The 26,311-nt window shown below is 54.1% G+C and overlaps 2 protein-coding genes across 2 annotated transcripts in view; both read right to left on the bottom strand.

Moving 5' to 3' along the window:
* The window catches only part of LOC144508694 (CMP-N-acetylneuraminate-beta-galactosamide-alpha-2,3-sialyltransferase 2-like), a 556,023-nt gene that overhangs the window by 320,663 nt on the left and 209,049 nt on the right, over positions 1 to 26,311 (bottom strand). The window lies entirely within an intron of this gene.
* The window catches only part of LOC144508687 (uncharacterized), a 78,544-nt gene that overhangs the window by 39,257 nt on the left and 12,976 nt on the right, over positions 1 to 26,311 (bottom strand). The gene's annotated exons all lie outside the window — the stretch shown is intronic.

Raw genomic sequence — 26,311 nt, 5'->3', positions numbered from 1 at the left:
TCCCCGTCTCTCCCCTCCCCGTCTCTCCCCTCCCCGTCTCTCCCCCCTCCCCCCGTCTCTCCCCTCCCCCGTCTCTCCCCTCCCCGTCTCTCCCCTCCCCGTCTCTCCCCTCCCCGTCTCTCCCCTCCCCGTCTCTCCCCTCCCCGTCTCTCCCCTCCCCGTCTCTCCCCTCCCCGTCTCTCCCTCCCCGTCTCTCCCCTCCCCGTCTCTCCCCTCCCCGTCTCTCCCCTCCCCGTCTCTCCCCTCCCCGTCTCTCCCCTCCCCGTCTCTCCCTCCCCGTCTCTCCCCTCCCCGTCTCTCCCCTCCCCCGTCTCTCCCCTCCCCGTCTCTCCCCTCCCCGTCTCTCCCCTCCCCCGTCTCTCCCCTCCCCGTCTCTCCCCTCCCCGTCTCTCCCCTCCCCGTCTCTCCCCTCCCCGTCTCTCCCCTCCCCGTCTCTCCCCTCCCCGTCTCTCCCCTCCCCGTCTCTCCCCTCCCCGTCTCTCCCCTCCCCGTCTCTCCCCTCCCCGTCCTCTCCCCTCCCCGTCTCTCCCCTCCCCGTCTCTCCCCTCCCCGTCTCTCCCCTCCCCGTCTCTCCCCTCCCCGTCTCTCCCCTCCCCGTCTCTCCCCTCCCCGTCTCTCCCCTCCCCGTCTCTCCCCTCCCCGTCTCTCCCCTCCCCGTCTCTCCCCTCCCCGTCTCTCCCCTCCCCGTCTCTCCCCTCCCCGTCTCTCCCCTCCCCGTCTCTCCCCTCCCCGTCTCTCCCCTCCCCGTCTCTCCCCTCCCCGTCTCTCCCCTCCCGTCTCTCCCCTCCCCGTCTCTCCCCTCCCCGTCTCTCCCCTCCCCGTCTCTCCCCTCCCCGTCTCTCCCCTCCCCGTCTCCCCTCCCCGTCTCTCCCCTCCCCGTCTCTCCCCTCCCCGTCTCTCCCCTCCCCGTCTCTCCCCTCCCCGTCTCTCCCCTCCCCGTCTCTCCCCTCCCCGTCTCTCCCCTCCCCGTCTCTCCCCTCCCCGTCTCTCCCCTCCCCGTCTCTCCCCTCCCCGTCTCTCCCCTCCCCGTCTCTCCCCTCCCCGTCTCTCCCCTCCCCGTCTCTCCCCTCCCCGTCTCTCCCTCCCCCGTCTCTCCCCTCCCCGTCTCTCCCCTCCCCGTCTCTCCCCTCCCCGTCTCTCCCCTCCCCGTCTCTCCCCTCCCCGTCTCTCCCCTCCCCGTCTCTCCCCTCCCCGTCTCTCCCCTCCCCGTCTCTCCCCTCCCCGTCTCTCCCCTCCCCGTCTCTCCCCTCCCGTCTCTCCCCTCCCCGTCTCTCCCCTCCCCGTCTCTCCCCTCCCCGTCTCTCCCCTCCCGTCTCTCCCCTCCCCGTCTCTCCCCTCCCCGTCTCTCCCCTCCCCGTCTCTCCCCTCCCCGTCTCTCCCCTCCCCGTCTCTCCCCTCCCCGTCTCTCCCCTCCCCGTCTCTCCCCTCCCCGTCTCTCCCCTCCCCGTCTCTCCCCTCCCCGTCTCTCCCCTCCCCGTCTCTCCCCTCCCCGTCTCTCCCCTCCCGTCTCTCCCTCCCCCGTCTCTCCCCTCCCCGTCTCTCCCCTCCCCGTCTCTCCCCTCCCCGTCTCTCCCCTCCCCGTCTCTCCCCTCCCCGTCTCTCCCCTCCCCGTCTCTCCCCTCCCCGTCTCTCCCCTCCCCGTCTCTCCCCTCCCCGTCTCTCCCCTCCCCGTCTCTCCCCTCCCCGTCTCTCCCCTCCCCGTCTCTCCCCTCCCCGTCTCTCCCCTCCCCGTCTCTCCCCTCCCCGTCTCTCCCCTCCCCGTCTCTCCCCGTCTCTCCCCCCTCCCCGTCTCTCCCCTCCCCGTCTCTCCCCTCCCCGTCTCTCCCCTCCCCGTCTCTCCCTCCCCGTCTCTCCCCTCCCCGTCTCTCCCCTCCCCGTCTCTCCCCTCCCCGTCTCTCCCCTCCCCGTCTCTCCCCTCCCCGTCTCTCCCCTCCCCGTCTCTCCCCTCCCCGTCTCTCCCCTCCCCGTCTCTCCCCTCCCCGTCTCTCCCCTCCCCCGTCTCTCCCCTCCCCGTCTCTCCCCTCCCCGTCCTCCCTCCCCGTCTCTCCCCTCCCCGTCTCTCCCCTCCCCGTCTCTCCCCTCCCCGTCTCTCCCCTCCCCGTCTCTCCCCTCCCCGTCTCTCCCCTCCCCGTCTCTCCCCTCCCCGTCTCTCCCCTCCCCGTCTCTCCCCTCCCCGTCTCTCCCCTCCCCGTCTCTCCCCTCCCCGTCTCTCCCCTCCCCGTCTCTCCCTCCCCGTCTCTCCCCTCCCCGTCTCTCCCCTCCCCGTCTCTCCCCTCCCCGTCTCTCCCCTCCCCGTCTCTCCCCTCCCCGTCTCTCCCCTCCCGTCTCTCCCCTCCCCGTCTCTCCCCTCCCCGTCTCTCCCCTCCCCGTCTCTCCCCTCCCCGTCTCTCCCCTCCCCGTCTCTCCCCTCCCGTCTCTCCCCTCCCCGTCTCTCTCCCCCGTCTCTCCCTCCCCGTCTCTCCCCTCCCCGTCTCTCCCCTCCCCGTCTCTCCCCTCCCCGTCTCTCCCCTCCCCGTCTCTCCCCTCCCCGTCTCTCCCCTCCCCGTCTCTCCCCTCCCCGTCTCTCCCCTCCCCGTCTCTCCCCTCCCGTCTCTCCCCTCCCCGTCTCTCCCTCCCCGTCTCTCCCCTCCCGTCTCTCCCCTCCCCGTCTCTCCCCTCCCCGTCTCTCCCCTCCCCGTCTCTCCCTCCCCGTCTCTCCCCTCCCCGTCTCTCCCCTCCCCGTCTCTCCCCTCCCCGTCTCTCCCCTCCCCGTCTCTCCCCTCCCCGTCTCTCCCCTCCCCGTCTCTCCCCTCCCCGTCTCTCCCCTCCCCGTCTCTCCCTCCCGTCTCTCCCCTCCCCGTCTCTCCCCTCCCCGTCTCTCCCCTCCCCGTCTCTCCCCTCCCCGTCTCTCCCCTCCCCGTCTCTCCCCTCCCCGTCTCTCCCCTCCCCGTCTCTCCCCTCCCCGTCTCTCCCCTCCCCGTCTCTCCCCTCCCCGTCTCTCCCCTCCCCGTCTCTCCCCTCCCCGTCTCTCCCCTCCCCGTCTCTCCCCTCCCCGTCTCTCCCCTCCCCGTCTCTCCCCTCCCCGTCTCTCCCTCCCCGTCTCTCCCCTCCCCGTCTCTCCCCTCCCCGTCTCTCCCCTCCCCGTCTCTCCCCTCCCCGTCTCTCCCCTCCCCGTCTCTCCCCTCCCCCGTCTCTCCCCTCCCCGTCTCTCCCCTCCCCGTCTCTCCCCTCCCCGTCTCTCCCCTCCCCGTCTCTCCCCTCCCGTCTCTCCCCTCCCCGTCTCTCCCCTCCCCGTCTCTCCCCTCCCCGTCTCTCCCCTCCCCGTCTCTCCCCTCCCCGTCTCTCCCCTCCCCGTCTCTCCCCTCCCCGTCTCTCCCCTCCCCGTCTCTCCCCTCCCCCGTCTCTCCCCTCCCCGTCTCTCCCCTCCCCGTCTCTCCCCTCCCCGTCTCTCCCCTCCCCGTCTCTCCCCTCCCGTCTCTCCCCTCCCCGTCTCTCCCCTCCCCGTCTCTCCCCTCCCCGTCTCTCCCCTCCCCGTCTCTCCCCTCCCCGTCTCTCCCCTCCCCGTCTCTCCCCTCCCCGTCTCTCCCCTCCCCGTCTCTCCCCTCCCCGTCTCTCCCCTCCCCGTCTCTCCCCTCCCCGTCTCTCCCCTCCCCGTCTCTCCCCTCCCCGTCTCTCCCCTCCCCGTCTCTCCCCTCCCCGTCTCTCCCCTCCCCGTCTCTCCCCTCCCCGTCTCTCCCCTCCCCGTCTCTCCCCTCCCCGTCTCTCCCCTCCCCGTCTCTCCCCTCCCCGTCTCTCCCCTCCCCGTCTCTCCCCTCCCCGTCTCTCCCCTCCCCGTCTCTCCCCTCCCCGTCTCTCCCCTCCCCCTTCTCCCCTCCCCGTCTCTCCCCTCCCCGTCTCCCCTCCCCGTCTCTCCCCTCCCCGTCTCTCCCCTCCCCGTCTCTCCCCTCCCCGTCTCTCCCCTCCCCGTCTCTCCCCTCCCCGTCTCTCCCCTCCCGTCTCTCCCCTCCCCGTCTCTCCCCTCCCCGTCTCTCCCCTCCCCGTCTCTCCCCTCCCCGTCTCTCCCCTCCCCGTCTCTCCCCTCCCCGTCTCTCCCCTCCCCGTCTCTCCCCTCCCCGTCTCTCCCCTCCCCGTCTCTCCCCTCCCCGTCTCTCCCCTCCCCGTCTCTCCCCTCCCCGTCTCTCCCCTCCCCGTCTCTCCCCTCCCCGTCTCTCCCCTCCCCGTCTCTCCCCTCCCCGTCTCTCCCCTCCCCGTCTCTCCCCTCCCCGTCTCTCCCCTCCCCGTCTCTCCCCTCCCCGTCTCTCCCCTCCCCGTCTCTCCCCTCCCCGTCTCTCCCCTCCCCGTCTCTCCCCTCCCCGTCTCTCCCCTCCCCGTCTCTCCCCTCCCCGTCTCTCCCCTCCCCGTCTCTCCCCTCCCCGTCTCTCCCCTCCCCGTCTCTCCCCTCCCCGTCTCTCCCCTCCCCGTCTCTCCCCTCCCCGTCTCTCCCCTCCCCGTCTCTCCCCTCCCCGTCTCTCCCCTCCCCGTCTCTCCCCTCCCCGTCTCTCCCCTCCCCGTCTCTCCCCTCCCCGTCTCTCCCCTCCCCGTCTCTCCCCTCCCCGTCTCTCCCCTCCCCGTCTCTCCCCTCCCCGTCTCTCCCCTCCCCGTCTCTCCCCTCCCCGTCTCTCCCTCCGTCTCCCCTCCCCGTCTCTCCCCTCCCCGTCTCTCCCCTCCCCGTCTCTCCCCTCCCCGTCTCTCCCCTCCCCGTCTCTCCCCTCCCCGTCTCTCCCCTCCCCGTCTCCCCCTCCCCGTCTCTCCCCTCCCCGTCTCTCCCCTCCCCGTCTCTCCCCTCCCCGTCTCTCCCCTCCCCGTCTCTCCCCTCCCCGTCTCTCCCCTCCCCGTCTCTCCCCTCCCCGTCTCTCCCCTCCCCGTCTCTCCCCTCCCCGTCTCTCCCCTCCCCGTCTCTCCCCTCCCCGTCTCTCCCCTCCCCGTCTCTCCCCTCCCCGTCTCTCCCCTCCCCGTCTCTCCCCTCCCCGTCTCTCCCCTCCCCGTCTCTCCCCTCCCCGTCTCTCCCCTCCCCGTCTCTCCCCTCCCCGTCTCTCCCCTCCCCGTCTCTCCCCTCCCGTCTCTCCCCTCCCCGTCTCTCCCCTCCCCGTCTCTCCCCTCCCCGTCTCTCCCTCCCCGTCTCTCCCCTCCCCGTCTCTCCCCTCCCCGTCTCTCCCCTCCCCGTCTCTCCCCTCCCCGTCTCTCCCCTCCCCGTCTCTCCCCTCCCCGTCTCTCCCCTCCCCGTCTCTCCCCTCCCCGTCTCTCCCCTCCCCGTCTCTCCCCTCCCCGTCTCTCCCCTCCCCGTCTCTCCCCTCCCCGTCTCTCCCCTCCCGTCTCTCCCCTCCCCGTCTCTCCCCTCCCCGTCTCTCCCCTCCCCGTCTCTCCCCTCCCCGTCTCTCCCCTCCCCGTCTCTCCCCTCCCCGTCTCTCCCCTCCCCGTCTCTCCCCTCCCCGTCTCTCCCCTCCCCGTCTCTCCCCTCCCCGTCTCTCCCCTCCCCGTCTCTCCCCTCCCCGTCTCTCCCCTCCCCGTCTCTCCCCTCCCCGTCTCTCCCCTCCCCGTCTCTCCCCTCCCCGTCTCTCCCCTCCCCGTCTCTCCCCTCCCCGTCTCTCCCCTCCCCGTCTCTCCCCTCCCCGTCTCTCCCCTCCCCCGTCTCTCCCCTCCCCGTCTCTCCCCTCCCCGTCTCTCCCCTCCCCGTCTCTCCCCTCCCCGTCTCTCCCCTCCCCGTCTCTCCCCTCCCCGTCTCTCCCCTCCCCGTCTCTCCCCTCCCCGTCTCTCCCCTCCCCGTCTCTCCCCTCCCCGTCTCTCCCCTCCCCGTCTCTCCCCTCCCCGTCTCTCCCTCCCCGTCTCTCCCCTCCCCGTCTCTCCCCTCCCGTCTCTCCCCTCCCCGTCTCTCCCCTCCCCGTCTCTCCCCTCCCCGTCTCTCCCCTCCCCGTCTCTCCCCTCCCCGTCTCTCCCCTCCCCGTCTCTCCCCTCCCCGTCTCTCCCCTCCCCGTCTCTCCCCTCCCCGTCTCTCCCCTCCCCGTCTCCCTCCCCGTCTCCCCTCCCCGTCTCTCCCTCCCCGTCTCTCCCCTCCCCGTCTCTCCCCTCCCCGTCTCTCCCCTCCCCGTCTCTCCCCTCCCCGTCTCTCCCCTCCCCGTCTCTCCCCTCCCCGTCTCTCCCCTCCCCGTCTCTCCCCTCCCCGTCTCTCCCCTCCCCGTCTCTCCCTCCCCGTCTCTCCCCTCCCCGTCTCTCCCCTCCCCGTCTCTCCCCTCCCCGTCTCTCCCCTCCCCGTCTCTCCCCTCCCCGTCTCTCCCCTCCCCGTCTCTCCCCTCCCCGTCTCTCCCCTCCCCGTCTCTCCCCTCCCCGTCTCTCCCCTCCCCGTCTCTCCCCTCCCCGTCTCTCCCCTCCCCGTCTCTCCCCTCCCCCGTCTCTCCCCTCCCCGTCTCTCCCCTCCCCGTCTCTCCCCTCCCCGTCTCTCCCCTCCCCGTCTCTCCCCTCCCCGTCTCTCCCCTCCCCGTCTCTCCCCTCCCCGTCTCTCCCTCCCCGTCTCTCCCCTCCCCGTCTCTCCCCTCCCCGTCTCTCCCCTCCCCGTCTCTCCCCTCCCCGTCTCTCCCTCCCCGTCTCTCCCCTCCCCGTCTCTCCCCTCCCCGTCTCTCCCCTCCCCGTCTCTCCCCTCCCCGTCTCTCCCCTCCCCGTCTCTCCCCTCCCCGTCTCTCCCCTCCCCGTCTCTCCCTCCCCGTCTCTCCCCTCCCGTCTCCTCCCCTCTCCCCCCGTCTCTCCCCTCCCCGTCTCTCCCTCCCCGTCCCTCCCTCCCGTCTCTCCCCTCCCCGTCTCTCCCCTCCCCGTCTCTCCCCTCCCCGTCCTCCCCTCCCCGTCTCTCCCTCCCCGTCTCTCCCCTCCCCGTCTCTCCCCTCCCCGTCTCTCCCTTTCCCCCCCCCTTTCCCCCCCCCTTCCTCTCCCCTCCCGTCTCTCCCCTCCCCGTCTCTCCCCCCCCCCCCTTCCTCCCTCCCCCCCCCCCCTCCCTCTCCCCCCCCCCCCTCCTCCCCCTTCCTCCCCCCCCCTTTCTCCCCCCCCCTTCCTCTCCTCTCCCCCTTCCTCCCCCCCCCCCCCCTTCCTCCCCCCCCCCCTGGTGAATCGGTCTCTGTTTCTGATTTTAAGGAGAAGTGTGAAGGCTTTGGGGGAACAGCCTCTGCTCTGCAATAGTGACTGATAGATGGCTGGCATTTCAAATCGCTGTTACTGGAACCTGTTGATGCTATTAACACCATCGAGACTTCACTCATTAATCAGCCTTTCAATATTTACTTATTGTTTACAAACACTCTGAGTCTCTCTGTAACATCATTTAAACAAACTTCATCAGGACAGTTCAGTCTGAAAACCCATTGCTGCAGAACGTGTATTTTCAAATCAAACTCATCATATCATTTTAAAAGAGAATTGCGCAGTTTAAGGTTTGGTCATGACGAAGGGACCACATTTTAAAAGATTATTGGATGTGTTCTTACAGGAGAAACATTAACAGGGCTATAGGGAAAGAGTGGGGAGCCAGTATGGGCATGATGGGGCAAATGGCAGCCTCCTCTGTTGAATAATTCTACAACTGGTGAAGGATTCGGGTACAGACATGCTCCCCCAAGATAGTTGAGAACAAAAATAAGGTCTTCAAAGTGACTCTTTTTGCAGTTCTGAAGTTCCTTGTTGAAGGAATGGTGAGACACACAAACATTAAGAAATAGTGAGAGTCTGATAGAGGTTCAGCTGTCACCAGGATCAGTGCTGGAACAGGGAATTGAAAGATTACAGCAATTGGTTTGAGTTTATGTTGACATGGTGCAGCTGCTGTAGTTACAGACACTGCAGTCTTTAGCATCCCTGGGTGTTGTCATCAGGTACAATTGGAAAGAAGTTATGCTTGAATCAATCTGTTTAATGTACACTGTGCTTGTTCTCTACTGTCAGTTTACAATTATAACTCACTTTTAACTCGCATTAATAATGCTAACCACCAACACAGCTTCAAACTCACTCCACACACATGGTTAAAATCTCAAGTTGTACGGCTCTGTATCCAGTCCTGTAAATGCAGAGGAGCTTAATTCATCCACTGTTAGTCCTTACTGAAAGTCTGTAGATAGCTCTCTCTTTGACAGCTGTATCTTTCAGTTACTGCGTTACTAGAACCAGGGTTAAACATGGCAGGAAAGATTGGACTGACTGGGACTCTCCTCTACAACAGAGAAAGTTGAGGGGGGTGACTTGATCAGAGGTCTGTAAAGTTATAAACAAAGTTGCTTGGCACATTGGTAACTATTCCTCTTTGGAGTTAGGTGTTGCCTTTTCACTCCAATGAGGGAGAACTGCACTGCTGAGGGTCAGTATGGAGGGAATGCCCTACTGTCATTTGTCAGAATGGTGGAGGCGCCATGCTGAGGGAGGGCCATGTGGTGGCGGGTCGGCGCTGAGGAACGGCCGCACAGGTGGAGGGGGTTGGCCGAGAGGGAATGCTGCTCCCTTATCGACGTGTTGAGGACAAAGTAAATGATCCTTTGATATTATGGAAAGAAGAGATTGGTATTTCCTGGTGTTCTGGCAGGCAGTTCTCCCCAGTATGGTTTGCCTGACTATATACCTGCTAGTTTTGTGCGTGTGGTCTGTCAGATTTTCCTGAGGAACAAGTGGGACTACTCGCTTGTTTGGTCCCGGCGGTGCAACGGCCCTGTCCAAATGTTCATCCTTTCTAGAGTGAGAATGACCGGAGGATTTGGTGGGAAGTTGGGGTTGACATCATCATCACATGTCAATTCCTCTAGAAAAACCTTCTTAACATTATTTAGAGCAAAGATCTTCAAACCTTTCCTCTTCTCATATTCATCTCTCTGTCAATCTTGTATGGAAGCCACATCAGACAGGCCAGGGAATCTGGCAGCGTTTAATGTACAGTCCCGGGGAGTGTGTCAGTATTTACAGGGGGTCCCCGGGGGAGTGCGTCGGGATTTACTGGGGGCCCCCGGGGGAGTGTGTCAGTATTTACAGGGGGTCCCCGGGGGAGTGCATCGGGATTTACTGGGGGTCCCCGGGGGAGTGTGTCAGTATTTACAGGGGGTCCCCGGGGGAGTGCGTTGGGATTTACTGGGGGCCCCCGGGGGAGTGCGTTGGGATTTACTGGGGGCCCCCGGGGGTTCCTGGAAGTGCATCAGTGTTTGGGGAATGGGATGTCTGTCATTTTGAAAGGGTAAGAATGAACTGGTGAGTTGGAGAAATGTAATAGATACTGCTTGTGCTGGCTTTCCAGTTTGTCAAGTTGAATGTTGGCTGATCCTCTGGTGGGAAAGTTCTTACACTGGGTGCACTGTGCTCACTGCCTGCTGCAGTCTGGATTCAGTGAATTGCTTCCCTGCCCAAATATTTACTCACCTATCCTAATTGCTGCAGACCTAGTCTGTTGTTCATTTAGAACTTAGAACATAGAACAGTACAGCACAGAACAGGCCCTTCGGCCCACGATGTTGTGCCGAGCTTTATCTGAAACCAAGATCAAGCTATCCCACTCCCTATCATCCTGGTGTGCTCCATGTGCCTATCCAATAACCGCCTAAATGTTCCTAAAGTGTCTGACTCCACTATCACTGCAGGCAGTCCATTCCACACCCCAACCACACTCTGCGTAAAGAACCTACCTCTGATATCCTTCCTATATCTCCCACCATGAACCCTATAGTTATGCCCCCTTGTAATAGCTCCATCCACCCGAGGAAATAGTCTTTGAACGTTCACTCTATCTATCCCCTTCATCATTTTATAAACCTCTATTAAGTCTCCCCCGCTCCAGAGACAACAGCCCTAGCTCCCTCAACCTTTCCTCATAAGACGTACCCTCCAAACCAGGCAGCATCCTGGTAAATCTCCTCTGCACTCTTTCCAGCGCTTCCACATCCTTCTTATAGTGAGGTGACCAGAACTGCACACAATATTCCAAATGTGGTCTCACCAAGGTCCTGTACAGTTGCAGCATAACCCCACGGCTCTTAAACTCCAACCCCCTGTTAATAAAAGCTAACACACTATAGGCCTTTTTCACCGCTCTATCCACTTGAGTGGCAACCTTTAGAGATCTGTGGATATGGACCCCAATATCTCTCTGTTCCTCCACAGTCTTCAGAACCCTACCTTTGACCCTGTAATCCACATTTAAATTAGTCCTACCAAAATGAATCACCTCACATTTATCAGGGTTAAACTCCATTTGCCATTTTTCAGCCCAGCTTTGCATCCTATCTATGTCTCTTTGCAGCCTACAACAGTCCTCCACCTCATCCACTACTCCACCAATCTTGGTGTCATCAGCAAATTTACTGATCCACCCTTCAGTCCCCTCCTCTAAGTCATTAATAAAAATCACAAAGAGCAGAGGACCAAGCCCTGATCCCTGTGGCACTCCGCTAGCAACCTGCCTCCAATCCGAAAATTTTCCATCCACCACCACCCTCTGTCTTCGATCAGACAGCCAGTTACCTATCCAATCGGCCAACTTTCCCTCTGTCCCACACCTCCTTACTTTCATCATAAGCTGACCATGGGGGACCTTATCAAACGCCTTACTAAAATCCATGTATATGACATCATAGAAATCATAGAAACCCTACAGTGCAGAAGGAGGCCATTCGGCCCATCGAGTCAGCACCGACCACAATCCCACCCAGGCCCTACCCCCACATATTTTACCCATTAATCCCTCTAACCTACGCATCCCAGGACTCTAAGGGGCAATTTTTTTTTATTTTTTTTTAACCTGGCCAATCAACCTAACCCGCACATCTTTGGACTGTGGGAGGAAACCGGAGCACCCGGAGGAAACCCACGCAGACACGAGGAGAATGTGCAAACTCCACACAGACAGTGACCCGAGCCGGGAATCGAACCCGGGACCCTGGAGCTGTGAAGCAGCAGTGCTAACCACTGTGCTACCGTGCCGCCCTCAACTGTCCTATCTTCATCAACACACTTAGTTACCTCCTCAAAAAATTCAATCAAATTTGTGAGGCACGACTTGCCCTTCACGAATCCGTGCTGACTATCCCGGATTAATCCGCATCTTTCTAAATGGTTGTAAATCCCATCCCTAAGGACCTTTTCCATCAATTTACCAACCACCGAAGTAAGACTAACCGGTCTATAATTACCAGGGTCATTTCTATTCCCTTTCTTAAACAGAGGAACAATATTCGCCATTCTCCAGTCCTCTGGCACCATCCCCGTGGACAGTGAGGACCCAAAATTCAAAGCCAAAGGCTCTGCAATCTCATCCCTTGCCTCCCAAAGAATCCTAGGATATATTTCATCAGGCCAAGGGGACTTATCGACCTTCAGTTTATTCAAAACTGCCAGGACATCCTCCCTCGGAACATCTATTTCCTCCAGCCTATTAGCCTGTAACGCCTTCTCTCCCTCAAGAACATGGCCCCTCTCCTTGGCGAACACTGAAGAAAAGTATTCATTCATCACCTCGCCTATCTCTCCTGACTCCATACACAAGTTCCAACTACTGTCCTTGACCGGCCCTAACCTCACCCTGGTCATTCTTTTATTCCTCACATAAGAGTAAAAAGCCTTGGGGTTTTCCTTGATCCGACCCGCCAAGGACTTCTCATGTCCCCTCCTAGCTCTCCTAAGCCCCTTTTTCAGCTCGTTCCTTGCTAACTTGTAACCCTCAATCGAGCCATCTGAACCTTGTTTCCTCATCCCTACATAAGCTTCCCTCTTCCTTTTCACAAGACATTCCACCTCTTTCGTGAACCATGGTTCCCTCACTCGGCCATTTCCTCCCTGCCTGACAGGGACATACCTATCAAGGACACCCAGTATTTGTTCCTTGAAAAAGTTCCACTTTTCATTTATAATGTAGAATAGTACATAGAATTCCCACAGTGTCGAAGGCCATTCAGCCTCCCTGCCCTGACCAAGGATTGGAAAGTAATGACACGGGAGCAGGAATTTCCCCGAGCTGTTCAGTTATTTCATTGCTGATCCACAACTCCACCTACCCACCTTGGTTCTGTAACCCTTTGTACCCTGGCCTGTTAAAGATATCTTGATCTCAGTCACCCAGACTGTATGTTTAAAATCTTAGACTGCTGCCAGAGTTTCTCAATTAACACTATTACAAGAGATTAGATTAAGTGTTGTTGAGTTTGAGGTTTTCTAATGTCGAGCCAGGTTTGGACTTGTACTGGGTAACTGTGTTTGGGCCAGTTTGTGTGACATGTCCTTTTGTGAGTGCTTGGGGACAGTTCCAGCCCAATCTTTGTGGTTTTGTTATGAAAAGAAAACTTCATTTCCAGAGTGAACCCAAGTGATCAGACAGGGCAGCGATGGACTTGCTGCCAATCTACACCCACTTGGTGGGTGCCAATGATGAAGTTCTGTTGGAGAAAGGTTAGCTTGGCCAATACTGTCAGACAATGTGACGTCACTGGCCCACGGATAGGTGGCTTTCGAGAGCTGGAAATGACTGCACTGGAGGAAAGAGAGGGGCTGTTGGAGCCTTGGGGAAAGTCCAGTCTGACTGCGGTTTAGGAGGGGGATCAATACCGCGACATGTGGCTTTGCATTGGTGCAGAGTGAAGCTGAAACACACAAGGATAGACCCAGGAATGAGAGATGGATGGGGCGTGGTATGGGGGTGTCTGAGGAGAGGCACAAGTGGACAATTTGAGCTGAAGTAAATTCTAGAGGGTCTTATTGATTGAATGGGTTTCTGACTATAATCGAGTTTTGGACACTCGCTGATATGTGTTCTCAGGCAGTAAGGGCCGGAAGATAATAAATCCTAAAGAGATCCCACTCTCCCTGGAATTTAATCTCTTGTCAAGAAAACTTGCTTTTTATTATTGCTCAGTAGTGTGTTAGAAAGTTTGTAAATGCAAACACTATGATACCTTGAAACATGTTACTGTGTACTCATCTTTAGGAATATACTGATTTTTGAAAGCTTTGTATGAGAGAGTTTTGTTGTTTTTACTGCTGGGGTGCAAGGCGCTGTTTTCGATTGGACTTGAATGTCTTGGATTTTTTTCTCATGGATACAGGAGGTTAGACCATGAGACATAGGAGCAGAAGTAGGCCATTCCACCATTCAATGAGATCATGACTGATCTGATATGATCATCCTCAACTCCATTTTCCCGCCTTATCCCCATAACCCTCGATTCCTTTACAGATGTGCTGGTTAGGTGCATTGACCCGAACAGGCGCCGGACTGTGGCGATTAGGGGAATTTCACAGTAACTTCATGGCAGTGTTAATGTAAGCCTTACTTGTCACTAATAAATAAACTTTAACTTTAGATTAAAAATCTGTCTATCTCAGCCTTGAACATACTTAACGACCCAGCCTCTACAGCCCTCTACGGTAAAGAATTCCACAGATTCACTACCCTCTGCGAGAAGAAACTCCTTATCTCTGTCTTAAATGGGCGATTATTTCCTCTGGTCCCAAACTCTCCCACAAGGGGAAACAACCTCTCAGCATCTACCCTGACAAGCCCCCTGAAAATCCTCTGTTTCAATAAGGTCGCCTATCGTTCTTCTAAACTCCAGTGAGCACAGGCCCAACCTACTCAACCTCTCCTCATAAGAAAATCCCTCCATACCCAGGATGAATTTTGTGAACCTTCTCTGGACTGCCTCTAATGCCAGTATATCTTTCCTTAGATACGGGAACCAAAACTGTTCACAGTATTCCAGATATGGTCTAACGAGTGCCTTGTATAATTTTAGCCAGACTTCCCTATTTTTGTACTCCATTCCCTTTGAAATAAAGGCCAATAATGCACTTGCCTTCCCTATTCCCTGCTGAACTTGCATGCTAGCTATTTGTGATTTATACACGCGGATCCCCAAATCCCTCTGTGCCGCAGCTTTCTGTCGTCTTTCTCCATTTAAATAATACTCTGCTCCTTTATTCTTCCTACCAAAGTGCTTAACTTCTAATTTTCCTACATTATATTCCATCTGCCAAGGTTTTGCCCGCTCACCGAATCTGTCCATATTCCTCTTGTGTCATCCTCACCATTTGCCTTCCCACCTATCTTTGTGTCATCCGTAATCTTGGAAATAGTACATTCACTTCCCTTGTTTAAAATCATTCATATATATTGTCAATAATTGTGCCCCCAACTGATCCCTGTGGCATTCCACTAGTTACAGGTTAGAATTCTGAAAATGCCCCTCTTATCCCAACTCTCTGTCTTCTATTAGTTAGCCAATCCTCTATCCATGCTAATATATTTGCTCCAATACCAGGGCTCTTAGTAGCCTATTGCATGGTACCTTAATGACTGCTTTTTGGAAATCCAAGCATATTTCATCTACTGGTTCCCCTTTATCTGTCCTGCTTGTTACTGCCTCAAAGAATTCTAATAAATTAGTCAGGCATGCTTTCCCCTTCGTGAAGCCATGCTCACTCTGCTTGATTATATTATGCACTTCTAAATGCTTTGCAATTATATCCTTTATAATGGAAGCGTGTGTGCCTGCGTGGGCGCGTGTGTCTGATCACAGGTCTCTAGTTCTCTGCATGTTGCTTGACATGCTCTGCAGGGACAAACCTGGTGCTTTGCTGAAAAACTGAAGTCTAACTTCCAGCATCCTATTTTCACTGTTCATGTATTTATCAATTCAGTTTTCTATAATTTCATCCCTTGCAGTTGATAAATGACAGGCACAGCACGGGGTTAGATACAGAGTAAAGCTCCCTCTACACTGTCCCCCATCAAACACTCCCAGGACAGGTACAGCACGGGGTTAGATACAGAGTAAAGCTCCCTCTACACTGTCCCCCATCAAACACTCCCAGGACAGGCACAGCACGGGGTTAGATACAGAGTAAAGCTCCCTCTACACTGTCCCCATCAAACACTCCCAGGACAGGTACAGCACGGGGTTAGATACAGAGTAAAGCTCCCTCTACACTGTCCCCATCAAACACTCCCAGGACAGGTACAGCACGGGGTTAGATACAGAGTAAAGCTCCCTCTACACTGTCCCCATCAAACACTCCCAGGACAGGTACAGCACGGGGTTAGATACAGAGTAAAGCTCCCTCTACACTGTCCCCATCAAACACTCCCAGGACAGGTACAGCACGGGGTTAGATACAGAGTAAAGCTCCCTCTACACTGTCATAAGAACAGAAGAAATAGGAGCAGGAGTAGGCCATCTGGCCCTTCGAGCCTGCCCCACCATTCAACAAGATCATGGCTGATCTGAAGCGAATCAGTTCCACTTACCCGCCTGCTCCCCATATCCCCTAATTCCCTTATCGATCAGAAAACTATCTACTCGTGATTTAAACATATTCAACGAGGAAGCCTCCACCACTTCAATGGGCAGAGAATTCCAGAGATTCACTACCCTCTGAGAGAAGAAGTTCCCCCTCAACTCTGTTCTGAACCGGCCCCCCCTTATTTTGAGGCTGTGCCCTCTAGTTCTGGTTTCCCTTCTAAGTGGAAAGAATCTCTCCACCTCTACCCTATCCAGCCCCTTCATTATCTTATATGTCTCTATAAGATCACCCCTCATCCTTCTAAACTCCAACGAGTACAGACCCAATCTGTTTAATCTCTCCTCATAAGCTACACCCCTCATCTCCGGTATTAACCTGGTGAACCTTCTCTGTACTCCCTCCAAGGCCAATATATCCTTTCGTAAATAAGGGGACCAAAACTGCACACAGTACTCCAGTTGTGGCCTCACCAGTGCCTTGTACAGTTGCAGCAAGACCTCCCTGCTTTTATATTCTATCCCCCTCGCGATAAAGGCCAACATTCCATTCGCCTTCTTGATCACCTGCTGCACCTGCAGACTGAGTTTTTGCGATTTGTGCACAAGGACCCCCAGGTCCCTCTGCACAGTCGCACGATGTAATTTTTCTCCATTTAAATAATATTCCAATTTACTATTATTTCTTCCAAAGTGGATAACCTCACATTTGCTAACGTTATATTCCATCTGCCAGATCCTCGCCCACTCGCTCAGCCTATCCAAATCTCTCTGCAGACTTTCCGCGTCCTCCACGCAATTCGCTTTCCCACTCACCTTCGTGTCATCAGCAAACTTGAATACCCTAGATTCAGTCCCCTCCTCCAGATCATCTATGTAAACGGTAAACAATTGAGGCCCCAGCACCGATCCCTGCGGCACGCCACTGGTTACCAACTGCCAACCAGAAAAGCACCCATTTATCCCAACTCTCTGCTTCCTGTTAGATAGCCAATCCCCAATCCACGCCAACACCTTACCCCTAACTCCGTGTACCCCAATCTTCTGCAGCAACCTTTTGTGAGGCACCTTATCGAACGCCTTCTGGAAATCTAAAAACACCACATCCACCGGTTCCCCTCTGTCAACCGCAGTAGTGACATCTTCATAAAAGTCCAGTAGATTCGTCAAACACGACTTTCCCTTCATGAATCCATGCTGCGTCTGCTTGATCGAACCATTCTTATTCAGGTGCTCTGTTATTTCCTCTTTAATAATGGACTCTAGCATCTTCCCAACTACGGACGTTAAGCTAACCGGCCTGTAGTTACCCGCCTCTTGCTGCCTGTTGCTATTGCTTTTTAAGTTTTGACCCTGTTTCTGACTGATTCTTCCTGCTCCTGTTTCCCTGCTGTCATTGTCCGTCCCCATCAAACACTCCCAGGACAGGTACAGCACGGGGTTAGATACAGAGTAAAGCTCCCTCAACACTGTCCCCATCAAACACTCCCAGGACAGGTACAGCACGGGGTTAAATACAGAGTAAAGCTCCCTCAACACTGTCCCCATCAAACACTCCCAGGACAGGTACAGCACGGGGTTAGATACAGAGTAAAGCTCCCTCAACACTGTCCCCATCAAACATTCCCAGGACAGGTACAGCACGGGGTTAGATACAGAGTAAAGCTCCCTCTACACTGTCCCCATCAAACACTCCCAGGACAGGTACAGCACGGGGTTAGATACAGAGTAAAGCTCCCTCTACACTGTCCCCATCAAACACTCCCAGGACAGGTACAGCACGGGGTTAGATACAGAGTAAAGCTCCCTCTACACTGTCCCCTATCAAACACTCCCAGGACAGGTACAGCACGGGGTTAGATACAGCGTAAAGCTCCCTCAACACTGTCCCCATCAAACACTCCCAGGACAGGTACAGCACGGGGTTAGATACAGAGTAAAGCTCCCTTACACTGTCCCCATCAATCACTCCCAGGACAGGTTCAGCACGGGGTTAGATACAGAGTAAAGCTCCCTCTACACTGTCCCCCATCAAACACTCCCAGGACAGGTACAGCATGGGATTAGATACAGAGTAAAGCTCCCTCTACACTGTCCCCATCAAACATTCCCAGGACAGGTACAGCATGGGGTTAGATACAGAGTAAAGCTCCCTCAACACTGTCCCCATCAAACACTCCCAGGACAGGTACAGCACGGGGTTAGATACAGAGTAAAACTCCCTCAACACTGTCCCCATCAAACACTCCCAGGACAGGTACAGCACGGGGTTAGATACAGAGTAAAGCTCCCTCTACACTGTCCCCATCAAACACTCCCAGGACAGGTACAGCACGGGGTTAGATACAGAGTAAAGCTCCCTCTACACAAACACTTGTATTTTATTTCTGTGTCCTGGTACTGAGCTCATACATGATTAGTGTGCTTGAGAATTTCCCTGAATCACTGAATACTTTGCAGTTGTTAGTCTCTGACCACAATCTGTCTCTGCTCTTGCTGCCTGTTGCTATTGCTTTTTAAGTTTTGACCCTGTTTCTGACTGATTCTTCCTGCTCCTGTTTCCCTGCTGTCATTGTTAAAACCTTTGGGGGATTTTCCACATTTAGTTGGCTGAGGATTATTCACACAATCCTTGTCAAATGAATCAGTTATGAGAGCTTCGCCGATGAGTGATATGAATGTAAGGCTGAATCTCAGGAGCAGCCCGATCTCTCCTGAGACAATGGCTGCACTCACGCGCTTTCCCCCACCGTTAATGAGTAGTGCCTGGAAGTGACAGAGAGTCCGTCCTGTGGACCAAATGCATGGATCTTATTAGCACCCAGTTCAGCTCAAGGGTAGAACCTCGGACCCCATGTCCCGGTTGTTTGGCTCAGCTGTTCACTGAGGTTTGGGACGTGTTTAATTCCCACCATATTGAAATTCTCATCCTTGTTTTCAGGTCCCGCCATGGCTCACTCCTCCCTCCCCGCAATCTCCTCCAGCCCCAGAACCCTCCAGAACATCTGCACCGCTCTAATTCTGGCATCTGGTACATCTGTGATTTTAGTTATTCTGCCACTGGGGTCTGTACCTTTAGCTGTCTGGGCAGTGAGTTCTGTAACATCCTCCCGACCTCTCTACCTCGGCCTGAGTTTCTGCCTTTAAGACACTGTATAAAACCTAGCTCTTTCATCACGCATTTATTTTATAATCTCAGCGTGGAGTACCTTCAGCTGTTACGTCACAGTAAAGCTGCTAATAAATACAAGTTGTTTTGTTTTGCATTTACAGCAGGTCACCTAATGTCTAGGGATTGGACAGTTTGTATTTAGTTATTTTCACAGCTACTGATGAGTGGATGCAAGGGCTCAGTGGAGAGTCTGAGAAATCTATGTTCATAGAAACATAGGAAATAGGAGCAAGAGTTAGGCCATTCAGCCCTTCGCGCCTGCTCCACCATTCAGTATGATCATGGCTGATCCTCTATCTCAATACTATACTCTCCCCATACCCCATGACATCTTTAGAGTCTAGAAATCTATTTCCTCCTTAAATAGATTCACTGATTTGGCCTTCACAGCTTTCTGTTGGTAGAGAATTCTGCAGATTCACCACCCACCGAATGAAGATGTTTCTCCTCATCTCAGTTCTAAATGGCCTGCCCCATATCCTGAGACTGTGACCCCCTCGTTCTAGACCCTTCAGCCAGGGGAAACAACATCCCTGTATCCAGCTCTGTCAGAATTTTGTGTGTTTCAATTAGATCCCCTTTCATTCTTCTAAACTCCAGTGAGTATGGGCCCGGTCAACCCAGTCTCTGCGTATATGACAATCCTGCCATACTAGGAATCAGTATGATGAACGTTCGCAGAACTCCCTCTATGGCAAGTATATCCTTTCTTCGATGAGGAGACCAAAACTGCACTCATTAGTCCAGGTGTGGTCTCACCAAGGCCCTGCACAGCTGCAGTAAGACATTCTTGCTCCTCTTGCAATGAAGGCCAACATACCAGTTACCTTCCTACCTGCTTGCTGTACCTGCATGCTTTTGTACATCAACATTTCTCAATGTATCACCATCTAAATAATACTCTGCCATTCTGTTTCTTCACATTTATTCACGTTATACTGCCATTTATTTGCTGATTTACTCATCTCGCCTAAATCTCCTTGAAGCCTCTTAACTTCCTCCTCACCATTCCCACCAAGTTTAGTGACTTCAGCAAACTTGGAAATATTACTTTTGATTCCCTCATCCAAATTATTAATGTATATTTTGAATAGCTGTATATTTCCAATGTGTCGGGACCTCGGGGATGATGGGAGATTCACCTCTTTGTATCTCCCTGCCTTTCTGCTGTTGTAGTTGTTGGTTGCAATGCAAAATGGTGGAATAAAGATGCCGGTGTAAATCCTCGATCCCCAGTCTGAATGCACAACACTCACTGGGATTTGTTCTCGCGTTGAAGGGGTTATTGTGAGGGTGAATGTTGTTGGGCTGTTTAACCTGTGGGGCTTTGCATTCTGAACACTGCCTCAATGTATACACTTCCCAGCTGGACTTACTGAATGTCACCTGTGAGCAGGAGCAGGCTGAGGTTAATTTTGGGTTTAAAATCGGAGGGTTTTTTCAAAACCGGAAGTCAGGCCAGGAGTGGCCAGGGGAAGTTTTTGGAGGGTTTAAAAGTGCACCAAAGTATACAGCGGGCAGCATCGTAGCGGGGAGCAGAGTGAGTGGGAAGTTGAGTGAGCTGTCAGGGCTTTGGCTCACAGGGCTTGGACGAGCAGGGGTGAGTTTTTGTTTCCTTACACTCTTATTAACTTTTCACTGTCTTACTTGACATAAAGTGTCCAGTATGAGTGTCAAACCAATGTGTTGTTCCCAGTGTAGGATGTGGGAGGTCCTGGAGGCATCTGGCCTCCCGGACATCCACATCTGTGAGGGGTGTGTCGAGCTGCGGTTCCTGAGAGACCGTGTTAGGGAGCTGGAACTACAGCTCGAGGATCTTAGGCTGATGAGGGAGAATGAGGAGGTGATAGACAAGAGCTATCATCAGGTGGTCACACCAGGGCCACGGGAAGAGGCCAAGTGGGTGACGGCCAGGAAGGGTAAGGCTAGGGTGGTTGAGAGCACCCCGGTGGATTTGCCCCTGCACAACAAGTACTCCTGCTTGAGTACTGCTGGGGGGGACAGCCCGCCTGGGGGAAGCAGCAGTGGCCGTGTCTCCGCAGTGGAGTCCAGCCCTGTAACTCAGAGGGCTAAGGAAAAGAGGAGGAAGGCGGTATTAATCGGGGACTCGATGGTGAAGGGGACAGACAGGCGTTTCTGCGGAGGTAGGCGGGATTCTCGCATGGTGGTCTGCCTCCCTGGGGCCGGGATCCAGGATGTCGCTAGTCGCGTCCCGGAAATCCTGAGGTGGGAGGGAGAGGAGCCTGAGGTAGCGGTACATATTGGTACCGCTGATGTGGGTAGGAAGGGAGAAGGGGTCATGAAAAGGGAGTACGGGGAATTAGGGAGACAGCTGAGAAAGAGGAAAGCAAAGGTAGTAATCTCAGGATTACTGCCTGTGCCACGGGAAGGTGAGGGCAGGAATGGAGTGAGGTGGAGGATGAATGTGTGGCTGAGGGACTGGTGCAGGGGGCAGGGATTCAGGTTCCTGAACCATTGGGACCTCTTTAGGGGCAGGGGTGATCTGTATACAAAAAACAGGTGGAACTTGAATCACACGGGGACCAATATCCTGGCCGGTAGGTTGGCTAAGGCTACTGGGGAGAATTTAAACTAGATAGGTTGGGGGGAGGGGAGCTAGAAGAGTTGACTAGGATCAAGGAACTAATTGATGGGGGGGAGGATGCAGGGGTAAGGGGAATTACAAAATTAATGGTAGAGGAGAGGGTGCAAGTGAATGAAGGCGGTAATTTAGATAAGGGAGTAGAGGGAGAGGGTGTTCGCGACTCATCAAAGCGGGTCCAGATAAAAGCTGGAATAAGGACACTTTGCCTGAATGCACGAAGCATTCGGAACAAGGTGAATGAGTTGATGGTGCAAATCAGCACAAGTGGGTACGATCTAGTGGCCATTACAGAAACGTGGCTGAAAGGTGACCAGGACTGGGAGATGAATATCCAGGGGTATCAGGCGTTTAGGAAGAATAGACAGGAAGGAAAAGGTGGTGGGGTCGCGCTATTAATAAGAGATAATATCAGGGTAGTACTGAGGGATGACATAGGCTCTGAGGAACAAAACGTGGAATCGTTATGGGTAGAGATGAGGAATAGTAGAGGGAGAAAGACACTAGTAGGTGTGGTATATAGGCCCCCGAATAATAATGTTGAGGTAGGGAGGGCTATAAACAAGCAGATAAGGGATGCGTGTAAAAACGGAACGGCAATAATCATGGGGGACTTCAACATGCACATTGACTGGCAGACTCAAGTCGGTAAGGGTGGAATGGAGGAAGAGTTCTTAGAATGCTGTCGGGATAGTTTCCTTGAACAGCATGTTACGGAACCGACGAGGGAACGAGCTATTTTGGATCTGGTATTGTGTAACGAGGTAGGTAGAATTAAGGATCTTATTGTGAAGGACCCTCTTGGGTCTAGTGACCACAATATGGTCGAATTTCTGATTCAGATGGAAGAGGAGAAAGTTTGGTCTCAAACCAGTGTCCTCTGTTTGAACAGAGGGAAATATGATAGGATGAGGGATGAATTGGCTAAGGTAGACTGGGAGAGCAGGCTGGCAGGTAGGATAGCTGAGGAACAGTGGAGGATTTTTAAGGAGATCCTTTTCAGTTCTCAGCAAAAATATATTCCAGCAAAAAACAAGGATTGTAAGAAAAGGGAGAACCAGCCGTGGATAACGAAGGAAATAAAGGAGAGTATTAAAATAAAAACAGCTGCGTACAGAGTGGCCAAAAATAGTGGAGAAACAAGTGATTGGGAAAAATTTAAGAAACAACAAAGAGAGACTAAGAAAGCGATAAAGAAAGGAAGGATAGACTATGAAGCTAGGCTAGCAATTAATATAAAAAATGATAGTAAAAGTTTTTATAAATATATAAAAAGGAATAGAGTGGCTAGAGTGAATGTTGGACCCTTGGAGGACGAGAGGGGGGAGTTAATAGTGGGAAATGAGGATATGGCTGAGTCTTTAAATAAGTTTTTTGTGTCGGTCTTCACGGTGGAGGACACGAATAGTTTGCCAAATATTAACGATAGAGGGTCGGCAGCAGGAGAAATACTTAATACGATTAATGTTACCAGAGAGGCAGTGCTGGGTAGACTAATGGGACTGAAGGTGGACAAGTCCCCGGGTCCGGATGGAATGCATCCCAGGGTATTGAAAGAAATGTCAGATGTAATAATGGATGCATTAGTGATTATTTATCAAAACTCGTTGCATTCTGGGGTAGTGCCGGTTGATTGGAAAACGGCTAATGTTACGCCGCTGTTTAAAAAAGGAAGGAGACAAAAGGCGGGTAACTATAGGCCGGTCAGCTTAACGTCTGTAGTAGGGAAAATGCTGGAATCCATTATTAAGGAGGAGATAGCAGGGCATCTGGATAGAAATGGTTCGATCAATCAGACGCAGCATGGATTCATGAGGGGAAAGTCGTGCTTGACGAACATGTTGGATTTTTATGAAGATGTGACGAGGGCGGTTGATGGAGGAGAACCGGTGGATGCGGTGTTTTTGGATTTCCAAAAGGCGTTTGATAAGGTGCCCCATAAAAGGCTGCTGAAGAAGATTAGGGCACACGGAGTTGGGGGTAGTGTGTTAAAGTGGATTGGGGACTGGCTATCCGACAGGAAGCAAAGAGTCGGAATAAATGGGTGTTTTTCCGGTTGGAGGAAGGTAACTAGTGGCGTGCCGCAGGGATCGGTACTCGGGCCGCAACTGTTTACCATTTATATAGATGATCTGGAGGAGGGGACGGAGTGTAGGGTAACGAAGTTTGCAGACGACACAAAGATAAGTGGAAAAGTGAATCGTGTGGAGGACGGAGAAGATCTGCAGAGATTTGGACAGGCTGAGTGAGTGGGCGAGGATATGGCAAATGGAGTATAACGTTGAGAAATGCGAGGTTATACACTTTGGAGGAAATAATAACAAATGGGATTACTATCTCAATGGAAACAAATTAAAACATGCTACCGTGCAAAGGGACCTGGGGGTCCTTGTGCATGAGACGCAAAAGCCCAGTCTGCAGGTACAACAGGTGATCAAGAAGGCAAATGGGATGTTGGCCTATATTGCGAGGGGGATAGAATATAAAAGCAGGGATGTCTTGATGCACCTGTACAGGGCATTGGTGAGGCCGCAGCTGGAATACTGTGTGCAGTATTGGTCCCCTTATATGAGGAAGGATATATTGGCATTGGAGGGAGTGCAGAGAAGGTTCACCAGGTTGATACCGGAGATGAGGGGTTTGGATTATGAGGAGAGGCTGAGGAGATTGGGTTTGTACTCGTTGGAGTTTAGAAGGATGAGGGGGGATCTTATGGAGACTTATAAGATAATGCGGGGGCTGGATAGGGTGGAGGCGGAGAGATTCTTTCCACTTAGTAAGGAAGTTAAAACTAGAGGACACAGCCTCAAAATAAAGGGGGGTCGGTTTAAGACAGAGTTGAGGAGGAACTTCTTCTCCCAGAGGGTGGTGAATCTCTGGAATTTTCTGCCCACTGAGGTGGTGGAGGCTACCTCGCTGAATATGTTTAAAGCGCGGATGGATGGATTCCTGAGCGGTAAGGGAATTAAGGGTTATGGGGATCAGGCGGGTAAGTGGTACTGATCCACGTCAGATCAGCCATGATCTTATTGAATGGCGGGGCAGGCTCGAGGGGCTAGATGGCCTACTCCTGCTCCTATTTCTTATGTTCTTATGTTCTTATGTGACCTGGAGACTTTTCCCAGAATGTAAAGCAGAGATGGGCCATTCAGCCCAGCAGCTCCAAGCTGGTGCCTATGTTTCACACCAGCCTCCTCTTCCCCCTCTTCATCTCACCCCTTTATCAGCATATCCCTCTTTCCCTTTCTCCCTCATGTCTTTACCCAGCTTCCTCTTAAATCTATGCTTTCACCTGGATCGTTGCCTGTGGGAATGAGTTCCACAGTCTCCCCACTCTCTGGACAAAGAGGTTTCTCCTGAATTCCCAATTGAATTTATTAGTGACTATCTTATATTTATGACCCTGGTTCTAGTCTCGTGGAAACATCTTTCTACATCTGTCTTGTCAAGTTCCTTTATAGAACATAGAACATAGAAAGCCACAACACAAACAGGCCCTTCGGCCCACAAGTTGCGCCGATCATATCCCTACCTCTAGGCCTATCTATAGCCCTCAATCCCATTAAATCCCATGTACTCATCCAGAAGTCTCTTAAAAGACCCCAACGAGTTTGCCTCCACCACCACCGACGTCAGCCGATTCCACTCACCCACCACCCTCTGAGTGAAAAACTTACCCCTGACATCTCCTCTGTACCTACCCCCCAGCACCTTAAACCTGTGTCCTCTCGTAGCAACCATTTCAGCCCTTGGAAATAGCCTCTGAGAGTCTACCCTATCCAGACCTCTCAACATCTTGTAAACCTCTATCAGGTCACCTCTCATCCTTCGTCTCTCCAGGGAGAAGAGACCAAGCTCCCTCAACCTATCCTCATAAGGCATGTCCCCCAATCCAGGCAACATCCTTGTAAATCTCCTCTGCACCCTTTCAATGGCTTCAACATCTTTCCTGTAATGAGGTGACCAGAACTGCGCGCAGTACTCCAAGTGGGGTCTAACCAGGGTCCTATAAAGCTGCAGCATTATCTCCCGACTCTTAAACTCAATCCCTCGATTAATGAAGGCTAGTACTCCGTACGCCTTCTTGACCGCATCCTCCACCTGCGAGGCCGATTTAAGAGTCCTATGGACCCGGACCCCAAGGTCCTTCTGATCCTCTACACTGCTAAGAATGGTACCCTTCATATTATACTGCTGCTTCATCCCATTGGATCTGCCAAAATGGATCACTACACACTTATCCGGGTTGAAGTCCATCTGCCACTTCTCCGCCCAGTCTTGCATTCTATCTATGTCTCGCTGCAACTTCTGACATCCCTCCAAACTATCCACAACACCACCTACCTTGGTGTCGTCAGCAAACTTACCAACCCATCCCTCCACTTCCTCATCCAGGTCATTTATGAAAATGACAAACAGCAAGGGTCCCAGAACAGATCCCTGGGGCACTCCACTGGTCACTGACCTCCATGCAGAGAAAGACCCCTCCACAGCCACTCTCTGCCTTCTGCAGGCAAGCCAGTTCTGGATCCACAAGGCAACAGCCCCTTGGATCCCATGCCCTCTCACTTTCTCAAGAAGTCTTGCATGGGGGACCTTATCGAACGCCTTGCTGAAGTCCATATAGACCACATCCACCGCTCTTCCTTCGTCAATGTGTTTGGTCACATTTTCAAAGAACTCAACCAGGCTCGTAAGGCACGACCTGCCCTTGACAAAGCCATGCTGACTACTTTTGATCATACTAAACTTCTCTAGATGATCATAAATCCTGTCTCTCAGGATCCTCTCCATCAACTTACCAACCACTGAGGTTAGACTCACCGGTCGGTAATTTCCCGGGCTGTCCCTGTTCCCTTTCTTGAATATAGGGACCACATCTGCAATCCTCCAATCCTCCCGTCTCCATCGACGATGCAAAGATCATCGCCAAAGGCTCCGCAATCTCCTCCCACAGTAACCTGGGGTACATCCCATCCGGTCCCGGCGACTTACCAACCTTGATGCCATTCAATAGTTCCAACACATCCTCTTTCTTTATGTCCACATGCTCGATCCTTTCTGTCCACCGCAAACCAGCAGTACAACCACCCAGATCCCTTTCCACCGTGAATACCGAGGTAAAGTATTCATTAAGCACCTCCGCCATTTCTAACGGTTCCGCACAAACTTTTCCCCCTTCACCTTTTAAGGGTCCTATGCCTTCACATCTCATCCTTTTACTCTTGACATATTTGTAGAAAGCCTTGGGATTCTCCTTAATCTTACCCGCCAAGGTCT

The sequence above is a fragment of the Mustelus asterias genome, chromosome 20 (genome assembly GCF_964213995.1).
Source record: "Mustelus asterias chromosome 20, sMusAst1.hap1.1, whole genome shotgun sequence".
Taxonomy (NCBI): domain Eukaryota; kingdom Metazoa; phylum Chordata; class Chondrichthyes; order Carcharhiniformes; family Triakidae; genus Mustelus; species Mustelus asterias.
Note: the sequence above shows the minus strand (reverse complement) of the source record. Positions and strands in the feature narration are given on the sequence as shown.